Raw genomic sequence first — 23,487 nt, forward strand, 5'->3', positions numbered from 1 at the left:
GTGCACAGCCAAGTACTCTGAGCCAAAGTCATTAAGCTGACACCAAAAGGAAAAGAAACCTGTGAAGGAAGAGAAACAAGGGAACAATGACTGAATGAGGAAGAAGGCCATAAGGGCTGAAAAGAAGCGCTGTTGGCTGCTTGCATCCCAGGAAGGCTTGGGGAGGGAAGACCTAGGTGGGTCGCTCTAACAGAAAGGAAGCAAAGGGACACTAGGCTGCGGAACCATTCATGTGGGCTGCCACTGAGTCCCTTCCGTGTCCAATGTTGAGGATTGAAAGTGAACGCTCAAGTATCCGTGAAAGCAAAACTTGTCTTCCTGGAACAGCTGTGGCAGTAACTCTGGTTCTGTGATCGGAGCACATGTTCTTTCTAGTAGGGTCACTCATAGCTTTGGGGCCATTGGAAATTTTTTATTCGTAGAGTTGAGGCACAGCTAAAGCTGGTTCATGCATTTTGTCCTGCTCTTTTATTTATTTATTTTTAATATTTTTGTTGATTTCAGAGAGGAAGGGAGAGGGAGAGACAGAAACATCAATGATTAGAGAGAATCATCAATCGGCTGCCTCCTGCACACCCCACACTGGGGATTGAGCCCGCAACCCAGACACGTGCCCTGAATGGGAATCGGACTCTGACCTCCTGGTTCCTAGGTCGACACTCAACCACTGAGCCACACCAGCTGGGCTGTCCTGCTCTTTTAGATTTCTCCTTCTTCTCTGACACTCCAGTTTCTCTTTGAAGGCTCAGAGAACATTTAAGGGTTACCCAAGGGAGTCCCAGGGTATTTAAGGAAACAAGGCTCTCACCCTCAAATTTTGAACAAGTCAGGTGGACAGAAGGCCTGTGAAGGGTGGTGTATCCAAAGCTGATCGAATCCAACTGGGGGAAAGAGCCGCTGGCCCGTTCTGAGCAGGGAGCCAACCAGGGAAAGCTCAGCCTCTCCGTAGCTCATGAGCTTGGGTCAGTAAAATTCACCCCTGGTTTTGGGGGGTCTCCTCTGGATTTTTCTCTAGAAAAATAAACTAGTACATTTATGAAGATTTCACATACATTTAGCATAAAACATTCTGACTCCCTTTTTCCCCCCCAATAAAACATCTTTCTTTATTGATTAAGGTATTACATATGTGTCTGACTCCCTTTATTCTTTTGGACAAATGAAGAAAAAAAAACACATTGCTGGTACAAGGCATCTATCTGATGGATGGTTTGTCTTTTAAAGGGAAAGTCAAAATATTAATGCTTACCCTTCAATGAGAAAATTAGAGGACACTCTTAATTACTGAAAACATTTAGAGACCGCCCTAACACTCCATTTGTTAAGCTTGTATATTAAAACCAGGTTTTGCATCACGCTAGATCATTTATTTCATTGAAGTGGATTTCCTCTGATGGAAGATATTTTCACAGAAGGAGCATTTACAATTTCTAGCAAATCATTTGTGACCCCAGAGCCATCCCACTCTCAGAAGCTACTGAGAAGCAGAGTTAATCTTCCTTTTTTCTTATTGAGTCTCTTATACTAAATCTGCAAGGCATTTTGCTGGGCCAGGGGAGGTATTCCTGATGCCACTGTAATATTAGCTTCAGCTTACAGGAGCAGGTATTCCACCGGGCCAGTGCCATTATCTCAACTTATGTGGATCCCAAATACCAACTAAGAAATGCTGAAACTTCCTGCCTTTGCTGGTGCAATGAATGCACTTTGTTCATTTGCACTAAAAAAAAAAATAAAAAATAAAAAAGGCTATCCTACTTGAGATGATCTTTTTTGACATCCCTAAGGATGTTTGAATAACCTTTTACACTAATATTCATGGCCAGCTTCATTGGAGGGTGTAAATTGAGGACTTGGGAGCACTTCACTGCTCCTGACCAGCACACGGGGGACACTAGCCTCATCCTTGTGTACTTAGGACGCCTCCACTCTGGAACTCTCATCTGCATAGGATCCTCCCAAGCGGTCCAGTGTAACCTGGCAAAGCCACAGCGCAGCAGACACCAGGGAGCTGGGAGCTGGTTGCAAACACTGGCTCCATTTACTGCCAGGAAAGGAAGGCCTGCTCCCTTTTCATGGACAAGACTCCTGCTAGGGCTCAGTGTGTCTCCCAACTGGGTAGCCACAAGCCTGTTTCCTTCTTTAGCCCGTAGATAATGGAGGGTGAGATGAAAAGGAATACAGACCCTCGATACCTTTTACGTGGAGTGCTAACGAATGCAGGGCCTCGTGTCTGATCTTCTGCTCGGCTGAGGGGATGGCAGATGGCCCTCTGAAAGCTTTTCAAACCCGGGCTGCTTACAGCAGGGCTTGAGGGGGTATGGTTACCTTTCCCGTATAGTGGTAGGAAGCAGCACCAAATAAAAGCACACAATTGTGCGTCTTCTCTGGGAAGCTTATTACCACCTTACAATGAGGGCTAATTGGCTGAGGCCAAAAGCAGATGCAGAAGCAGCTTTGAATATCACTCAGGAGAGGTTTTAGAGAGCAGGGGCCGGGAGGAGGCTGAGACACAGAGGAGAACAGCCATGGGAGGAACATCGACAGGGAAGAGGTGAGGCCGGGATGAAGAGGGAAAAGAGAAGCTGTGTTATTTTAATCAGAAAAGATCCATGCTCTTGTTTAAAGAATTTCTTCATACCCACCTCCCACTTCTTCCCCAAGCCTCCTCCTCAGGAAGACGTCAACAGGCAGGCCTGGCTTGCAGAGCAGCCACCACAGGACACTGCTGTTACCATGACAACTGTAGTGAACAAGTCTTGGAGCCTTTAAAGGAACTTTTGTGCGAGCTCCTTGAAGTGGACAGAGGAGGAATGAAAACGTACTGTATGAACACTTGCTGTACACCAGGCTAGTTCAAGAAGCTTCCTTTATTATTTCATTTAACCTCCCAAACAATACTGAGACACATTCTTACTAGGAGATCATTTTGCAACTGAGGAAACTCAGGCTTAGGGATGTTAAATAACTTGCTCAAAGTCCGACAGAGTCAAATTCAGGCATTTCTGACTCCAAAGTTCAAATCCTTCCTGCCACACTATCCTGAGTCAATTCTTCCAATAGCCAGGTCCTGGCATGTGATAGTATGTGCTCAATAAATGTTTTCTGAAAGCACAACTAAACCGAACCCGAAGTGGAGATAGGGAAGAAACTCTAAAAAGTAGAAATAATATGGGAGAGCTGACACTAGTAGTAAATCCTCAGCTAGGGGATGGCCAGCCTAACTGGCCCTCAAACCAATATACACACGAATTCAAGCACAATTGTTTGCAAAAAAAAAAAAAAAAGTATTGTCTATTATGTGCGTAAAGTGTAGATATTTTAAAACGCAGGCTCTGTCCTACAGTAGCTCACAGTCTGTTGGGTAGGAAACATATACATCAAGGACAAAATGCTGTGAAAAAATATAGGCAGTAATAAGACTGGAATTTTCAGGAAGGAGAAAGGAAACTGGAAGGTCAGGGGAGGCTTCCTGGAGGAGGTAGTGCCTGAGTGAGTTCTTACAGGATGAGCAGGAATTAGCCAGGCAAGAGAAGGGTGAGTGGTGGTATTCCAGGCAAAGAGAGCACCATGAACAGTCAGAGGCATGAAATAGCCAGCACGTGGATAGAACATTAAGTGTTTCCTACTGAGCCCAAGCTGTGTGGCTGGAAATGACACTGAAGAGATAGGTCGAGCCAGGAAGAAGGAGACTTTAAATAAATGCCATGCTAAGTGTCTTGGACTTCGTCCATCAGAGGATGAGAGGCATTGATTGTTCTCTGCAAGGAGAGGGAGTGATACGGTCAGTGTGGAGGAGAGATTTGAAAGGATAATAATTGAAATAGGAAGAACAGTTGGGAGGTTGATGCTGTGATTTATGTGGGAGATAATGAAGGCCTTAATCAGGGAAGGGGTGGTAGGGTTAGAGAAGGCCAGGTGTATTGGAGAAATATTTTCAAGGTCAAGTCAACAGATGATTGGATGGTGAGAGATGTGACTGGGACAATGACATATGAATTTCTAGCTTAAGGAACTGGCTGGATGATGGGACCATTCATTAAAGTTATGAATCAGGAGTAGGAGCAGATTTGGGGTAGGGGTGGGGAAGATGAGTTCATTTGACACCTGGGATATATCTAGGTGTCTAGTAGTTAGTTTAAGAATCAGAAACTCAGAAGAGAGATAAAGACAAGTGATAAAGGTTCAAAAGCAGAAGTCTGAAAATAGTTTCTTCTGCAATCATATCTATACTGAAGGTGTGTTTTGTTTAGAACTTTGTGATAATATTTTAAAATTAGAACATGGAAAAATCAAGAAAGTGCACCAAAATTTTTCTGCATTTCTAGGATCTCTTGAAAATTCTGCTTATTTGCATTTCCATTCTTCCCTGGCAACAGTCAGCTGGAAATAGGAAGCAACTGTGCTCTCTGAGCAGGGCTCATGCTCTCCTGGGAGCCATAGTCCTCACCTGGCTGGACCCCTGGCCCTGAGTGAGGCTCAGCATTGGTTGCCATTTTATCACAACAATTGCTCTTTTGCCTTTCTTATAGTAGAGTTAAGAGGAAAGTAACCTTTTCTTGTTTGCTTATCTCAATCAAAAGTAGAAAATGAAATCTAGTTCAAGATAACAGTGTGTTTCAAGGAAAATGGTCATGAGAAATGAAAAAAGTTGCCATATATTTGATATGCAAACAAAGCATATTCTGTTGAAAGAATTAAACTTGAGACACCATTGTGAAATAAACTACATTAAAAGCAGTTGCTGCTAAATTTAAAAGATGCATGGTAACTTTCTATTTGTTTGTATCATCTTTAATTTCTTTCATCAGTATTTTCTACTTTTCATTTTATAAGTCTTTAATATTATTAAAATGTCCATAGTACCCAAAGCAATCTACAGACTTAATGCAGTCACTATCAAAATCCCAATGGCATATTTTACATAAAAATAAAAAAACTGTAAAACTGATATAAAACTACAAAATAATCCAAATAGTCAAAACATTTTTTTAGGGGGGAAAAAAGAACAAAGCTAGAAACATACTTCCTAATTTCAGTGTAATAAAAATATATTATAAAGCAATGGTAATTAAAAAGTGTGGTACTGGCATAAAGACAGATATATACACCAATTAAACAAAATAGAGAGCCCAGAAATAAATCCATGCATATATGGCCAACTGATCTCCATCAAAGGTGCCAAGAACACACAGTGGGGAAAAGATAGTTTCTTCAATAAATGGTATTGGGAAAACTGAATATCCACATGCAAATGGAATTGGACTCTTATCTTACACATACACAAAAAAACAACTCAAAATAGATTCAAGACTTAAAATGAAAGAACAGAAGCTATAAAACTCCTAGAAGAAAATATAGAGGAAAAGCTTCATGACATTGGTGTTGGCAATAATTTCATGGATACGACATCAAAAGTTCAGCCAACAAAAGCAAAAATGGACAATTGAGACCACATCAAACTAAAATGCTTCTGTGCAGTAAAGGAATCAACCAATAGACTATAGAGGCAACTCACAGAATGGGAGAAAGTATTTGTAAATCATATATCTGACAAAGGGTGATTTCTAAAACATATAAGGAACTCCTACAACTCAATAACAAAAGCATTAAAAGCCCAATTGAAAATGTGGAACTTGAATAAACATTTCATCAAGGAAGCCATACAAATATCCAACAGATATATGAAAAGATGCTCAATGTCACTAGTCATTAGGGACGTGCAAATCAAAACCATGATGAGATATTACCTAACACCTGTTAGGCTGGCCATGAAAAAAACAAAGACCACAAGTGCTGGTGAGGATGTGGAGGAATTGGAGCCCTTTTACACTACTGGTGGCAATGTAAAATGACACAGCCGCTGTGGAAAACAGTATGGAGGTTCCTCAAAAATTTAAAAATAGAACTACTGTATCATCCAGCAATCCTACTGCTGGATATTTATCCAAAAGAATTGAAATCAAGGATCACCACTCATAATAGCTAAGATGTGGAGCAACCTAACTGTCCATCAACATATGAATGGATAAGCAAAAATGTGGTATATACACACAATGGAATATTAAGACTTAAAAAAGAAAGACAATATGCCACAGCATGAACCTTATTTTACTAAGTGAAATGAGCCAGTCACAGAAGAACAAATAGTATGTGATTCCACTTATATGAGGTCTGAGATATCTAAGATAGACTCATGGAAGCAAAGAATAGAATGATGGTTGCAGATGCTAGGGGGCGGGAAAGGGACAGTGGTATAACATTTCAGGTGTGTAAAATGAATAAGTTCTTGAGATCTGATATATAACATTGTGACTATAGCTAACAGTACTGTATTGTACACTTAAAAAAATCTGTTAAGAGGGTAGATTTTATGTTGTGTTCTTACCCCATTAAAATTAAATAAAAATTTTAACTTAAAAAAAAGATGCATGTTGAAAAACCCAATGAACTGAAAAAAAAGAACTGAAATTTCAATAGTTTCTTTTGGAAATGGAATGAAATAAATTATGATATACCATTGCTTCTGTCCCATGAACACATTGCCCGACCCTACGTGTGTTTGAATTTGCAATCCCTGTCTTAGAGTCACTGGTATATAGCATCATGGACAGTGAGAATGAAATTTGGAGGAGTGGATGAGATCATCCAGAGAGTATGTCTAGAAAGAGAAGAAAAGTAGGCCCAGGGCAGAATCTTAGGGAAATACTTGAAGGTAGGGGTCCCCAAAAGAGTCTGAGAATGATGAGAGAGAGGTTAAAGGAGAACCTGAGCAGTGTGTTAGCATCAAAGCCAGGGGAGCAGAAGCACAGAGGAAGGAGAGATCAATACTATCAAATGTTTGCTCTATACTATACCATATGCCTCCCACCCAGAAAGGAGGCCAGTCCAGCTACTGCATAGCTTAGACCAGAGATCCCCACACCACCTTGGTTCACAGTGCCTTTAAGTCGAAGTCATTTTTAACAATGCTCCAAAGTCCAGAGGAATGCCCAACAGTTCCATGAAATAAGTATTTAGTCCATACATCTTAATACAAATAGTTATAGCCTTCAAACTTAGTAACCATTTGAAAAAATACTACACCTAAACAAGGAAATTTCAATTTTTGAATTTCATTCTTTAAAAGCTACAATTACTTACTTATGGGACATATGAGCCTCTTGAGCATTTCACAAGTTCTCCCATCTTCTCCAACTGACATCCTCATTACCTGCTCTACATTGATTTTTATACAGAACTTGCTTTTATCACAGCAACCACAGAAAACCCAGCATTGAAAGAGATGTCACTGAAAGAAATGTAGCTCATCTAATGTGAAATTGTGAACCGCTCCTAGCCATTGATTCCCACAGTGTCTGACAGAGGTGGAGGCACCCCACCGGAACCCCTGTGGGTTTGCTGTACTTCCCTGGGGCACCTTGGCACACACTTTGGGAACTGTGGCGTTAAAGCTGATTTAGAATCCTATCATTTATATACTTGTTTCTATGGAGATACCTGGTCTGCAGTCCATACAACTAACCTATAAATGAATTTATGGAGCACAGCTGGTTTGTGATTTGAGTAACTGCTGCCACCGCCAGTTTCATGTCCCTGGTCTAACAGGAAGTAGGATCACCTAAATAAATATAAAGATAAACAAAGTTTAATGCCTTCAGTCCTCTTCCCAAACAAACCTTTTCTCTGAGTTAGCAAATATTTTCTTTTCCTTTCTCTTGCTATCCTCTGAATAAGAAAAAAATCAGTGTTATGATAGGGGGTTGCGGGGGGATGGAGACAGTGAGTGGGTCTGAAGCAGTCACACTGGCAATCAGCATCCGAGTACTTGAAACCTCTGTATACTCAGAAGTAAAACTGAACTTCCCTTGTAGGATAGCCTCCATATCTAGCAGTTTCAAGTGCAACACATAGCTTGGCAGTGTGTACCTTGGGCAAGTCACTTAACCTCTCTGGGCCTCCGTTTCATATATGTGTGTATATGTATGTGTATTTATATATGTATATATATATATATGACATATAATATACGTTATATAGTAATATACACTGAGTGGCCAGATTATTATGACCTCTGAACGCATAATTGGCCATTCAGTGTATATCCTATATAATAAAAGGCTAATATGCAAATAGTCTCCTCGACCAGGAGTTCTACCAACAGGCAGGCCCGCCAACCGCCCATGTCCCCTCCCCCTGGCCAGGCTGGCCGGACCCCACCCATGCATGAATTCATGCACCAGGCCTCTTAATATATATATATATTCTGAGTGGCCAGATTATTATGCGTTCAGAGATCATAATAATCTGGCCACTCAGTGTATAATAGAGAACAAAAAGAAAAGTAAGAAATTGGGCTAAACTTTTCAATATTATAATTATTATTTTTTTTTTTTAATTTCTTTATTGATTAAGGTGTCACATATTTGTCCTCATCCCCCCATTCCCATCCCACCCCTCTCCCCACGCATGCCCCAATCCCCTGTTGAACTTAACCGTTGGATAGGCTTATATGCATGCATACAGGTCCTTTGGTTGAACTCTCCCCCGCCCCCCACCCTCCCCCTACCCTCCCCTATCCTCCCTCTGAGGCCCGATAGTCCGATCGATGCCTCCTTGCTTCTGGTTCTGTACTTGTTCCTCATTCTATGTTGTTCATCATTTCCTCTAGATGAACGAGATCAAATGTCACTAGATATATACTAATAAGAACTGAATGTGAGACGAGCAATAATATTTATGCTGACAGGCAAATGAATCAATCTGTAGCGAGCTTCCCCCTGGACCAACAGTTCTTTTGAGACCCAATTTCGATGTCCAGTAGTTCCTTATGTGTACATGTCAGCACTGACCCCTCAGCTCTGGATGGTGGACAAATGGTGGTAATGGAGGTCCGACTCCCTCTGGTTTGGTCTCGGCCGAACCCAGGGGCACGGCTTCACCTGGACTAAGGGGCACGTGGCCTCACCCATACCCAAGGGGCGCGTGGTCTCACCCGGGCCTGGGACCCAGCCTCACCCGGATGGATCTAGGGGCGCACGGCCTCACCCGGACCCAGGATCTGGCTTCACCCGTACCCAGGGACGCTTGGCATCTCCCAGACCCAGGGGCACGTGGCCTCACCCGGGCTTAGTTGCAAAAGGTCTCACCTGGATCCAGGGACACATGGTCTCTCCCGGACCCAGGGACGCTTGGCCTCTCCCAGACCCAGGGCCACTTGGGCTCACCCGGGCCTAGGTGCACGAGGCCTCATCCGGATCCAGGGACACATGGTCTCACCCGGACCCAGGGACGCTTGGCCTCTCCCCGACCCAGGGCCACTTGGGCTCACCCCGGCCTAGGTGCACGAGGCCTCACCCGGATCCAGGGACACATAATCTCACCCAGACCCAGGAACGTTTGGCCACTCCCAGACCCAGGGCCACTTGGGCTCACCCGGGCCTAGGTGCACGAGGCCTCACCCAGATCCAGGGACGCATGGTCTCACCCGGACCCAGGGACGCTTGGCCTCTCCCAGACCCAGGGCCACTTGGGCTCACCCGGGCCTAGGTGCACGAGGCCTCACCCGGATCCTGGGACACATGGTCTCACCCGGACCCAGGGATGCTTGGCCACTCCCAGACCCAGGGCCACTTGGGCTCACCCGGGCCTAGGTGCACGAGGCCTCACCCGGATCCAGGGACACATGGTCTCACCCGGACCCAGGGACGCTTGGCCTCTCCCCGACCCAGGGCCACTTGGGCTCACCCGGGCCTAGGTGCACGAGGCCTCATCCGGATCCAGGGACGCATGGTCTCACCCGGACCCAGGGATGCTTGGCCTCTCCCAGACCCAGGGCCACTTGGGCTCGCCCGGGCCTAGGTGCACGAGGCCTCATCCGGATCCAGGGACACATGGTCTCACCCGGACCCAGGGATGCTTGGCCTCTCCCAGACACAGGGCCACTTGGGCTCGCCCGGGCCTAGGTGCACGAGGCCTCAACCGGATCCAGGGACACATGGTCTCACCCGGACCCAGGGACGCTTGGCCTCTCCCAGACCCAGGGCCACTTGGGCTCGCCCGGGCCTAGGTGCACGAGGCCTCATCCGGATCCAGGGACGCATGGTCTCACCCGGACCCAGGGATGCTTGGCCTCTCCCAGACACAGGGCCACTTGGGCTCGCCCGGGCCTAGGTGCACGAGGCCTCATCCGGATCCAGGGACACATGGTCTCACCCGGACCCAGGGACGCTTGGCCTCTCCCAGACCCAGGGCCACGTGGGCTCACCCGGGCCTAGGTGCACGAGGCCTCATCCGGATCCAGGGACACATGGTCTCACCCGGACCCAGGGATGCTTGGCCTCTCCCAGACCCAGGGCCACTTGGGCTCACCCGGGCCTAGGTGCACGAGGCCTCACCCGGATCCAGGGACACATGGTCTCACCCGGACCCAGGGACGCTTGGCCTCTCCCCGACCCAGGGCCACTTGGGCTCACCCGGGCCTAGGTGCACGAGGCCTCACCCAGATCCTGGGACACATGGTCTCACCCGGACCCAGGGACACTTGGCCTCTCCCAGACCCAGGGCCACTTGGGCTCACCCGGGCCTAGGTGCACGAGGCCTCACCCAGATCCAGGGACGCATGGTCTCACCCGGACCCAGGGACGCTTGGCCTCTCCCAGACCCAGGGCCACTTGGGCTCACCCGGGCCTAGGTGCACGAGGCCTCACCCGGATCCAGGGACGCATGGTCTCACCCGGACCCAGGGACGCTTGGCCTCTCCCAGACCCAGGGCCACTTGGGCTCACCCGGGCCTAGGTGCACGAGGCCTCACCCGGATCCTGGGACACATGGTCTCACCCGGACCCAGGGACGCTTGGCCTCTCCCAGACCCAGGGCCACTTGGGCTCGCCCGGGCCTAGGTGCACGAGGCCTCACCCGGATCCAGGGACACATGGTCTCACCCGGACCCAGGGATGCTTGGCCTCTCCCAGACCCAGGGCCACTTGGGCTCGCCCGGGCCTAGGTGCACGAGGCCTCACCCGGATCCAGGGACACATGGTCTCACCCGGACCCAGGGATGCTTGGCCTCTCCCAGACCCAGGGCCACTTGGGCTCACCCGGGCCTAGGTGCACGAGGCCTCACCCGGATCCAGGGACACATGGTCTCACCCGGACCCAGGGACGCTTGGCCTCTCCCAGACCCAGGGCCACTTGGGCTCACCCGGGCCTAGGTGCACGAGGCCTCACCCGGATCCAGGGACACATGGTCTCACCCGGACCCAGGGACGCTTGGCCTCTCCCCGACCCAGGGCCACTTGGGCTCGCCCGGGCCTAGGTGCACGAGGCCTCACCCGGATCCTGGGACACATGGTCTCACCCGGACCCAGGGACGCTTGGCCTCTCCCAGACCCAGGGCCACTTGGGCTCGCCCGGGCCTAGGTGCACGAGGCCTCACCCGGATCCAGGGACACATGGTCTCACCCGGACCCAGGGATGCTTGGCCTCTCCCAGACCCAGGGCCACTTGGGCTCGCCCGGGCCTAGGTGCACGAGGCCTCACCCGGATCCAGGGACACATGGTCTCACCCGGACCCAGGGATGCTTGGCCTCTCCCAGACCCAGGGCCACTTGGGCTCACCCGGGCCTAGGTGCACGAGGCCTCACCCGGATCCAGGGACACATGGTCTCACCCGGACCCAGGGACGCTTGGCCTCTCCCAGACCCAGGGCCACTTGGGCTCACCCGGGCCTAGGTGCACGAGGCCTCACCCGGATCCAGGGACACATGGTCTCACCCGGACCCAGGGACGCTTGGCCTCTCCCCGACCCAGGGCCACTTGGGCTCACCCGGGCCTAGGTGCATGAGGCCTCACCCGGATCCTGGGACGCATGGTCTCACTCGGACCCAGGCACGCTTGGCCTCTCCCAGACCCAGGGCCACTTGGGCTCACCCGGGCCTAGGTGCACGAGGCCTCATCCGGATCCAGGGACGCATGGTCTCACCCGGACCCAGGGACGCTTGGCCTCTCCCAGACCCAGGGCCACTTGGGCTCACCCGGGCCTAGGTGCACGAGGCCTCATCCGGATCCAGGGACGCATGGTCTCACCCGGACCCAGGGACGCTTGGCCTCTCCCAGACCCAGGGCCACTTGGGCTCACCCGGGCCTAGGTGCACGAGGCCTCATCCGGATCCAGGGACACATGGTCTCACCCGGACCCAGGGACGCTTGGCCACTCCCAGACCCAGGGCCACTTGGGCTCACCCGGGCCTAGGTGCACGCGGCCTCACCCGGATCCAGGGACACATGGTCTCGCCTGGACCCAGGGGTGTGTGGGCTCTCCCAGACCCAGGGGCGCTTGGCCTCGCCCGGGCACGGGATCCAGCGTCATCCGGGTCCAGGGGCACTTGGCCTCACCCGGACCTGGAGTCCAGCCTCACCTGGACCCAGGGGCATGTGGCCTCACCTAGACCCATGGACGTGAGGCCTCACTTATACCCAGAGGCGTGTGACCACACCCAAGCCCAGAGGCGCGCAACCCCGCCCGCACCCGGGTCTCAGCGGGGCCCCGTCTTCCCGATCCCAATTCCTGCCGGTCAATCCCCCCTCAGCAATTCCCCTGGCCATCCTTCCAGAGCTCCAGTATGGCTGCTGCAGAACTCGTCGGGCGGCGGCTCGGCGAAGCTCCGGTGCACCCGGTGCATGGCGGTGGGCCAGTCTGGCGTCGCTGCGTCGGCCCTTGGGTCTGCATCGGTGGCCGGTCGCCGAGCATGCGCACCTGGCCGCTTCTGGGGCGTTGAGATTCTTGACGGACTCAGAGGTCAGCAAGCGCGGAGTCTCCCACCCCATGTCTCATAGGGGCTCGTCTGTCCGTACTTGGCTGCCAGTGGAGCCGTCCCCTCAGCCGGAGACCACCGGGGGAACTGCGCCGAGCATGTTCCAGGCCGCTGTTGTATCGCCTGAGCCATAGTTCTTTTGTGTCGCCTGAGCTGTAGTTCTTAAAGTGTGGTCTTTGGGTCACCGGCATCAGCATCATCCCACATACCCCTCTTTTATTCTAGTTGTAGAGCATCTACTCAGCCAGCCCTATGGTGGTCTTGGATGGTGTCTGCTCTGCTCTCTTGTCGTAGTCTCAAAGTTGTTGTGGTAGGCAACAATCAGGCTTCCGCCCTATGCCTCCATCTTGGTCCTCCTTTGTATAGTTAAGTCTTGATTGTTGTTGGTGTCACTGGGGGGGCGCTCTTTGTCTATAAAGGAAGAGTTGCTGTGCAGGAGACACGTTTATGGGCCGGGTCTTGGTGCAGCAAAGCTTTGGCGCTCACTGAATATTCCCGTTGAATGTGTCCCTTATGCACGTGGTTGAAATCTGGTGTCATCTCCCACAGACCACTAGGTGCCCTCGTTTCTGGGTCTCCAATGGGGTGTAGATCAGCTACTGCCTTAGGCATTCAGCAAGGATTACAGTAAAAACTGTAGTTTCTTCCTCCTGTCTGAGTGGCCCTGGAGCAGTCCCACTAGAACAGCAGATCATCTGGTCCGCTGCCAGAGGGCAGTCCACCCACATGCTTAAGCCGTTGCTTGGGGCGCAGGTGTGCCTGCAAGACTTGCGGGACAGGTTTTCAAAACGTGCGGGGCGGGTCCCAGGGCGGGGCGGGGTCTCAGGGCGCCAACAGGCCATGGTGCGGCGAGCCTCGATGGCTGTGAGTCTGGTCCTTCTGCCTTCCATGTATCTAAGTCCCCTCGTTCCGCACTCCAGCGCAGCAAACACTGATTGCTGCGCGCACCTCTGCAAGAGTCCCGCCTCTCCCCGCAGGCATCTGGGTTTCCCGGGGTTCGCCAGAAGATGGGTTTCAGGGTGATGGAGAGCTAATCTCCCTTTGGTTTGGAACAAAAGCCCCTTTCCCCCGCCACCAGCCAGACCCACGCACCTCCACACCTCATCCCCTCCGATTTCGCTGGGTGCGAGGCAACAGAACAGCCTTTAACCTCCGCCGTCATCTTTTTCAAACTTCTCAATTTATACTTCTTAATCCCTTGAATTCAGTCAACTCTACTGAAGTCTAGCGTCGCCGGGAGGTGCACGGAGAGGGCGCCTGGGCCTCCGTCCGGTGTGCGGGGCGCGCGGCCCGCGGCACCAGGCGCGCGGGGGCTATGCGGCGGGGACGGGTGCTGGGAGGCCGCCGGGCTCCGGGCGCCGCCGCTGTGGCGGCGTCCCCAGCGTCCCGGGCCGGGCGGCCTGCGGGGGCGGCGGAGTTGCGAAAGTGAGTGAGTTTCCCAGGGTTTCGCCCGGAATGGGGTTCAGTGCAATCGGAGCCGGTGCTCAGTGCACTCCGGAGCCTTTATCTCCTTCCTGCCAGTGAACTCCGGCCAGGTCATCAGCCGCCCCCTCCTCTCCGGTTCCATCCTCCCCGCAGGCGCGTGTGCTCGTGTCTCCGCCCGTTTCTCCATACCTCAGGCTTTTACGGCTTCCCCGACTGTCCCCGTGGCCTTCTCCTTCCCTCCAGCTGTGGGCATTTCAGTCCACCAACTTTCCTGTGGTTCTGGACGATGTCCGTTCTGACCTCTAGTTCTATTTTTGAAATTGTTGTGCCCGGCTGCAGGTTAGGTGTTTAACCTATGCCGCCATCTTGGTTTCTCAGTTACTTTTCAATATTATAAGCCATACCTTTTTCATGCTTTACTCTTGCAAAGACGCCATGATGTCTATTAAACAAGCTGCAGTTATTTCCCCATAATTTGTTTTCCTATTTTTATCTATCAAACACCAAGAGCCTCTTATTAACAACAGTGAACCAGTGCTACCACATCAAATTGAATTATCTTCCAAAGCCAAAACACATGATGTCTCAGTTCATTGACATGACAAGTAAATGAATAATTTCTGTTTAACATCTTGGAATACTGAAACAGCACGTACACTTCGTACTAGTCCCCCAGCCCACCGCTGGTTCCTCTGCTGGGCCATCTCTTAAGGCTTTTGCCCTCAGAGTCTATGACTTCTCTAACCGAGCACAGGAGGTGGCGAGTGAGAGCAGGAGACTCCAGGGCCGTTGCCACCACTCTCTCTGCCAACCCAGGAGGACCGCTTCCCCCATCCCGGCTTATTCAGCCTTTCTGCCCACGGACTCAGCAAGCAACTCCAACAGATGCCAACAGTGGACTGGACACCTGACTTCAAGTCACTGTCCTCCCCTGCTCTTGTCTGCGCTGGAAGTGTGAGGGAGGCAGAGGCGGCGACATGAGAGCAAGGTTTTGGCGTCGCCCAAGGCTGGAGGAGTGTTCAGAATGGCTTGTTTCCCAGCCACACACAGGTCTCCTGTTCAGGCCTAGCCCACGTTACTATCATGAAAGAATCCTGGGCTGGGGCGAATTGGAGCGAGCAGGTACTCCATAGGAGCTACACCCGCCCACAGCATACAGGGCTCCCCACATGCACGCTCATCGTTCATCTCTCACGTGCCTTCCAGAAGCTAAGACACAGGTTTCCCTTCATCTTCCTTCCTTTCCTTCCCTCGCTGCCTTCTGCAACTCTGTCATTTTCTAAAACGCCCTGGTGCGAGCACGTTAAGGCCGAGGGTATCCAATTGCTCCAACAGCCCCAGAACCTTGTGTCTTTCCTCTCCTCATAAAAGCTGAAAATGCTCCTCTTTGATTTCCAAAGCCCCCAGCATGCTTATGCGGTGCCAGGAGGGGAAGCTTAGCTTGGCTGGCTGGCAGTTGTGCTAAGTCTGGCCATGATTTAGAAAGAAGCTTTTTGAATCTGAGCATTTAGGTAGAAAGTGGAAAAGTGTGGCTGTATGAAAGAGCAATGGATGTTAAATATTCATGCTCTGTTCTCTGTTAATCAGAATCAGTAACCCCCATTGTTTAGCTGCAGCTCTGGCTTCTTAGGGATGAGAAGGAACCTTCTAGGGTTGTGCTGAAGGAACTGGATACAAAACAACGCCAACCACACACACACACACACACACACACACACACACACACTCACTCCCACCCCCCCCCCCACCCCCAGACATGAGTACTTATATGTTTGAAGTGTTTCCAGTTAACATTGTGCAATTCAGCATTATTAATTTCTCTGGGATAGTTATCCTTCCATCAGCATTTTAAAACTATTACTATCTCTCCCCCAACCCCCACCTTTTCCTTCTCTCATGTTGAATTCAGCAATTTTGTCCTTACTTAAAACCCATATAAAATAGTATTTTATATGATCAGCATGTCTTAAACAATTCTGAAAGTGAATTGCAATATATTCTAGTTCATTTTTCAGAAATAAAATTATTTTACAAAATAGAGAAGAAATAGACTATAATTGAATAAAATATGGTAATATCATAGGTTGCTTTAGTAACAACTTTGAAGTCATGTTTCCTGAGCTTTTAGGAAATAAACATTTTATATTTTTATGTGTTGATTTATTTTTTCGAAATACATGTAATTCAACCACAGGAACTTAAAAAATAGTCATTTAATTTAAAAAGAAAAAGGAAAACAGCATTTAAATAAAAGCTTCTTTTTTTCTTATTTTTGTAGCTATATATTTTTTCAAGTTTTCTACAAAGAGTATATTTTACCATTATAATAAAATTGATATTTTTAAAAAATGGCTGAGCAGTTGCTGAATTCTATGTTTCAGAATCCACCAGGTTCTCCCTTACCTATGTCGTCTGCAAGAGAAATGTTGGTGAAGGTGCTGTCCTCCTCTTCCTCTTTGCTGGGCCCGTCCATCTTGTATGCTTTTCAGATCTGTTAGTGAGGAAAATGAGGGCCGGGAAAAACGGCAGTCTCCCCATGTGATCGCCCTTGTTAAATCATTAATAAATGAGCGTCCAAGAAGGTGCTATCTGATCCTTGCACTAGCCACCCTCTTCCTGCTTGCTACCTGAGAAGGTCCTACCTGAGTGTTATGTTCTTAACTGGAAATGGTTAGAGACTCAGGTGAAAAAGCCACAATCTTTACCTGCAGCTGTTGAGCTGGTACTGGTGCTGTTCTCTGGCTAGATGCCAAACCTGGCCTTCAGTCCCATGGCAATTTCCTTGGGCTGAATGGCCCAAGAACATTGCCAAAAAAAGCACCAGGATGGGGTTGGGAGAAGAAATGGAGCGTTATATGATTAGCATATCTTTTAGGCATGTACAAGAAACAAGGATTTTGGTCAGTGACCTAGCAGCATGACTTGCTCACAGAGCCTCAATTTCCTGTCCTATACCAGGAGAGGTCTGTGGTAAAGATTAAAAGTGAATTAACAGGCACCTGGTAAATGTCAACCACAATATGAACCACAGATGATCAGACATATGTGAGGAAAAAATATTCTCTCTGGATTGAGCCCATCAGTGCCCTCTCCTATTACTGTATATATATACCTTACCCTGTGAAAGGTCATTAAAATGACAGGGCCTCCCTTTCCTATTTCTGGAGGAGCCCAAGGGGCGGAATGTTGGCCTTGCCAGCCTTTAGGGCGAAATGTGCCTTTGTTAGAGGGGGTAGCATTCTTTTACAACTGTTCCTTGGTCCCCATTCATAAACACAGACAAACCCAAAACTATTTGAGAATTTCATGTAATTCCTCTTTGCAGGAAAAAAAAACCCAGCCAAATTTGATGATGAAATTTAAGCAAAAATTAAAATTGAATTACTACATTCTGCCCTAAGTGCTTTGATACATAGGATATTTTTATTCACTCAAATTCACTGTTGTTACATCAAGCCAAATGGATGTGAGCTATTGGAAATTCTAAATATTACAAATTAAATTCACTAGAATAGAATTCCTCCTAATTTTCCAATTACATTCTACAAATATTGAGTGTTTGTTCTATACAAGCTGGAGACTTTGGAGGGTTCAAAGTAAGGATAGCTATTGCTGTTAATAAACTTATACCAAAGCTCAAAGGTAAGAGTCCTGGAGGTTTACAGGAGGGAAAGAGTATACCTGGCTGGCAGGTCTTGAAAGGCTGAGAGGTGACACATGAGATGCATAATCAATGTCAAATGGGATCCAACAGGCATACATGGTCAGGTGGTGAGTGCTGTCTCAGTGAAGGGACATGGGCAAAGGCTCAGAATTGGAAAAGCATTAGCACGGTTGGGAGCCAAGGTGAAATATAGGTTAAGGCCATATGTAAGAGAGCTAAAGCAGTATCTAAGAGAGCTTTGAATGCCAGACTGTGTTAGTCCAAGTCCTCTAAGAATCAGACACTAAGATGTGATTAAAAGCACGAGAAGAAATAGGGAGGAAGTCAGGAAAAGCTAGGAAAGCCTCAGACCATAATGCAAGACTGACCCAGAGCAAAGACACAACAGGGTGGAAGGTCTAGCTTGTCCTTCAGACTAACGAAGTTCTGACAAGGTTGTCAAAGAGTACTCGAGCCAAAGTTGACCATAGGGGAGTCCTGTGCCTCCCAGGAATGGCCTTCCTTAGCATTCTTGCAACACTTAGTCACTAGCTAGGAGCAGCTGGTGGGAAGGGATGCCTCTGTGCAAACATGGATTTCAGATCACAGCAGCTGGGGCCCCTCTTCAATTACACTCTCTGTAGTTGGAGGTTAACAAGGCATGTGATCATGACCATCATATGAGCTTTTTTTTAAAGTAACTGTATACACTGAGTGGCCAGATTATTATGATCTCTGAACACATAATAATCTGGCCACTCAATGTATATCCTATATAATAAAAGGCTAATATGCAAATTGTCCCCTCGACCAGGAGTTCGACCAGCTGGCAGGCCGGCCAACTGCCCATGTCCCCTCCCCTTGGCCAGGCTGGCCGACCCCACCCGGTGCACGAAGAGATTCGTGCAATAGGCCTTCCTTCCCTTGGCTTCCAGCACCAGTTTTCCTCTGGCACCCAGGACCCAGACCTTCGCTCCAGCCAGAGTCTGCCTTCTTCGTCTTTGCTGCAGATTCAGGCAGGAGTCTGCCATCTTTGCCTTCGCTGCAGACTCCGGCTGGAGTCTGCCATCTTCGTCTTCGCTGCAGCACTCCGCTGCTGTAGATCCCTTCGCCCCCCCCCCCCTCCCTCTCATAGCAGGCGTCCTGCCCCGCCTGGCCACTCCGCACCTAGAGCAGCTGGGTGGCCACCATCTTTGGCCTTCTAATTTGCATACTCACTCTGATTGGCTGTGGGTGTAGCGGAGTTATGGTCAATTTACATGTTCGTATATTTTTAGGTAAGATATACTGAGTGGCCATATTATTATGCATTCAGAGATCATAATAATCTGGCCACTCAGTGTATATAATCATGGACCAGTACTTTAGGAAGCATAGAAATATCTCTCTTGCCTAATCTATCATCTGTCAGTTCTAGAAATAATAGCACACACTTAAGAAGTGCTTACTGTGTGCTAGAAAAAAAACTCCATGAGGTAGGCACTAATATTCTCACTTAAAATATGAGGGAGCTGAGGCATAGAGAGAGATGAAACAAAAGACAAGCAGCTAAGTATGTGGTTGAGTTGGGATTGGAATCCAGGCTCTCTGGATCCAGGGTCTGTGCTCTTAACCACTATATTAACTACTCTTAATAAAATTATGGGGTAATAAAGGGGATGGAAGAGAAGAATTAACCTGGGAAAAGAATTTAGGAACTGAAATGTGCCTTTGGTTTAAAATGTGTATTTGGGTTTTATTTTTTATTACTCATGTCCAATTAGCCTAGGATTAGCGTAGGCACTTGCTTTTTTGTCTTCTTTCTGATTATCTTTAAGGACTTTTATCATGAAGTATCTATCCCAATGGATAGGAGAATGAAAAAAGATAAATCTCAAGTCAGTCATCGTTGCTACCATCCCCATAGTCTTTGGGCAAAAGTTATGATGTTTACTTTTTACTAGAGTGGGAATTATCTGTGGATTTAAATTATTCATGGTGAATATTTACCCCTATGTTTTCTTCTAATAGTTTTATTGCTTTAGCTTTTATATTTAGATTGTTGATTCATTTTGAGTTAATTTTTGTATATGGAGTGAGGTAGGGGTATTATAGCTCCATTCTTTTGCATTTGGTTACTCAGTTGTTCCAACACCATTTGTTACAGAGAAAATTGAATGGTCTTGGCATCCTTGTCAAAAATAAATTGACCATAAATGTTTGTGTTTATTTCTGGAACCTCAGTTCTATTTCATTGGTCTATATGTCTGTCTTTATGTCAGTATGACACTGTTTTGATTACTATAGCTTTATGATAAGTTTTGAAATCGGAAAATGTGAGTACTCCAACTTTGTTTTTCTTTTTAAAATAACGTTTGACTATTTGGGGTTCCTTGCAGTTGTATATGAATTTGAGGATTGGCATAAATTTGGCAATGGATTCTTAGATTTGACATAAAAAGCATAAGTAACAAAGGAAAAATAGATAGATTGAACTTCATAAAAATTAAAAGCATTTGTGCACCAAAGGGCATTATCAAGGGCAACATACAGAATGGGAGAAAGTATATGAAAGGGTTTAATATCCAGAATATATAAAGAATTCTTACAACTCAACAACAAAAAGACAAACAACCCAATATTTAAAATGGACAAAGAACATGACCAGACATTTCTCCAGAGAAGATATACAAATGGCCAATAAACACATGAAAAGATGTTCAAAATTATTGGTCATTAAGAAAATGCAAATCGCCCAGCCAGTGTGGCTCAGTGGTTGAGCATCGACCCATGAACCAGGAGGTCACGATTTGATTCCCTGTCCAGGTTGTGGGCTCGGTCCCCAGTGTGGGTCATGCAGAAGGCAGTCAATCAATGATTCTCTCTCATCATTGATATTTCTATCTCCCTCTCCCTCTCCCTCTCCCTCTCCCTCTCCCTCTCCCTCTCCCTCTCCCTCTCCCTCTCCCTCTCCCTCTCCCTCTCCCTTCCTTTCTGAAATCAATAAAAACATATTTTTTTTAAAAAAAAGAAAATGCAAATCAAAAACTACAGTGGGATACCACTTCACACTCACTAGCATTGCTTTAATAAAAACAATAAAATGAAAAGTGTTGGCTAGGATAGGGAGAAATAAGAACCTTTATACATGGCTGGTGGGGATGTACAGTGATGCAACTACTATGAAAACCATTTTGGCAGTTCCTCAAAAAGTTAAACATAAACTTACTGTATGACCCAGCATTTCCATGCCTACAGATTTACCCAAGAGAAATGAAAACATAGGTCCACACAGAAACTTGTATATGAATGTTTATAGCAGCATTATGCATAGAAGCCAAAAGGTGGAAACAACCCAAATGCCCATCAATGGGTTAATGGATAAACAAATTGTGATATATGAACCCAATGGGATATTGTTCGACAATAAACAAGAATAAAGTACAGGAACATGCTGCAACTTAGATGAACCTCAAAAACATTGTTAAGTGAAAGAAGTTAGAGACAAAAAGTCACATTTTATATTATCCTTTTTAGTATGATAAATTCAGAATAGGCAGGTCCACAGAGGCAGAAAGCGAGCTGGGGGGAGAGGGAATGCAGAGTATGATTACTAAATGTGTATGGGCGTTTTTCTGGGATTATGAAATGTTTTAAACTAGAGAGAGGTGGCTGTTGAACCATATTGGGAGTACGTTAAATGTCACTAAGTCATATACTTTATAATGATTAACTGCACGTTTATGAATTTCACTTTACTTTTTAAAAAGGTTAAGAAAATCAAGACAGGCCCTGGCTGGGTAGCTCAATTGGTTTGAGCATCGTCCTGATATGCCAAGGGTGTGGGTTCAATCCCTGGTTAGGACACATACAAAAATCAACCAATGAAGGCATAAATAATAAGCAAAACAACATCAATGTCTCTCTCTCTCAAATCAATAAATTAAAAAAAGAAAAAAGCAACCAGGAAAAAAAATGATCAATGGTTTCTTGTCTCCCCATAATATGAATGAATGAATTAAATTAAGAACCCTAAATCATAACATGCTCTACAATTGCAACTAACATAAGACTAGTCTACCATGTATCATAGAATTAATAAGGCTAGAATGGACCTTGTATAATATCTACTGTGTCTTCTAGAATTAATAAGGCTAGGAAGAAGGTTACGATAAGGATACAAATCTTCATTGTGATATAATCTTCCCTAAAACAGATGCAAATGAATAAACACGAAGGTTAATATGGTTATGTAAGAAATCATCTGTCATTTTTAAATGGGTATGTGAGCTATAAATGTGTGTGTGCATGTGTGCATTTGAATGGGTGTTGGGGGTAACAGAGTCAAAGAAAGTACAAAACGAGGAGAATTAGTAAACTAACCAGGATTCTCATAATCCCTTTGGCATGATCTCAAAATACCAACGCAATAATGAAGCACATTGGAAGCCAGTGCTTGCTGTGGGCTTTCAGAGCGTTTTCTAAGCAATAACCCAGGAAACATCTCTAAGGGCTCTGCGTACCAATTATGACATCTGAAATGTGTGTAATCAGTAGATTCCTGGAGAGAAACTGGCATCTCTAAAGGAGGGGCTAAGCATTCCTCTGCTGGATAAAAGGTTCTCTTTCTTTAGGAGCAATTTCACATGGAACTATTTGGATATTTTTGACAAATTTGTGCAAATTGGATTACTTCAGCCCATTAGCTACGAAGGGGGATGTAATGGCAGAATTTTACTTTTATTATATGTAGCTAATAATAATAGCTAGCATTTATTGAATGATTATTCTATGCTCAGCACTATTCTAAGTATTTTACTTATAATGATCTCATTATTCCTCTTAATAATCCTATAAGGAAACAGAAACACATGGACAAAATAGTTTGTCCAACACCCACAGTCAGAAAGAGCCAGAGCTGGACTCATACCCAAGCAGTCCAGGTCCAAAGTCCACATTCCAACCACCCTGGTAGGGGATAGTGGGGCCTCAAACCCACCCCATACTGTGCAGGCCAACCCACGCCCCAGACCTACCTTTTTCTAATTTGCATATATGCTAGTGGTGGCCCTATATCAATGCAATGGGAACTATTATTTTTTTTGTTGTTAATCTCCAGTGGGCACAAAATGTGTTTAGAAATTTAATTCTTGCATCAAGGAGAAAAATTGCCAGCACGCACTTCTATATTTGATGATTCCTCCTTATCTGTAACATGTGTTTCAAAGGAGAGCTTATCCTTATTTTTGTGCCCATAACCTTACTAGGCATTTATTATTGTTAACACCTCCAAAGTCAATTGCCTCTTATTATTAAAACATGTCTACTGTTGAGGAGAAAAATAAAGCCTTGAATAAAATCTGACTTCAGTAAATTTTCACATGTCCTCCTAGGAACCAAGAAATTGGTACCTGCTTGTGCGGAAACTCAGCAGAACCAGTCTGAAAAGCTTCAACGCTTGCTTACTAAGGTCAGTCTGTTCCTGTTATTCTGTCTGTGTTGGCGCCCTCTGGTGGTTCAATTATGTGAACTTTAATTTTAAATGCTTTTAAAAAAGTGTTTTGAAGCCTTGACTTTGGCCTATTCAAAGTGAGTGACAGATTTCCCCTGGCTATATGCAGGTGG

The 23,487-nt window shown here is 46.8% G+C and overlaps 1 long non-coding RNA gene across 4 annotated transcripts in view; it reads left to right on the forward strand.

Annotated features, from left to right (window-relative positions):
- Positions 1-23,487, forward strand: part of LOC114232813 (uncharacterized) — a 113,435-nt gene that overhangs the window by 8,935 nt on the left and 81,013 nt on the right. For all 4 annotated transcript variants that reach the window (XR_008556367.1, XR_008556368.1, XR_008556366.1 and 1 more), the window contains exon 3: positions 23,256-23,332. This is a non-coding gene — a long non-coding RNA (uncharacterized LOC114232813). The remainder of the gene's footprint in view (positions 1-23,255; positions 23,333-23,487) is intronic.

The sequence above is a fragment of the Eptesicus fuscus genome, chromosome 6 (genome assembly GCF_027574615.1).
Source record: "Eptesicus fuscus isolate TK198812 chromosome 6, DD_ASM_mEF_20220401, whole genome shotgun sequence".
Lineage (NCBI taxonomy): Eukaryota > Metazoa > Chordata > Mammalia > Chiroptera > Vespertilionidae > Eptesicus > Eptesicus fuscus.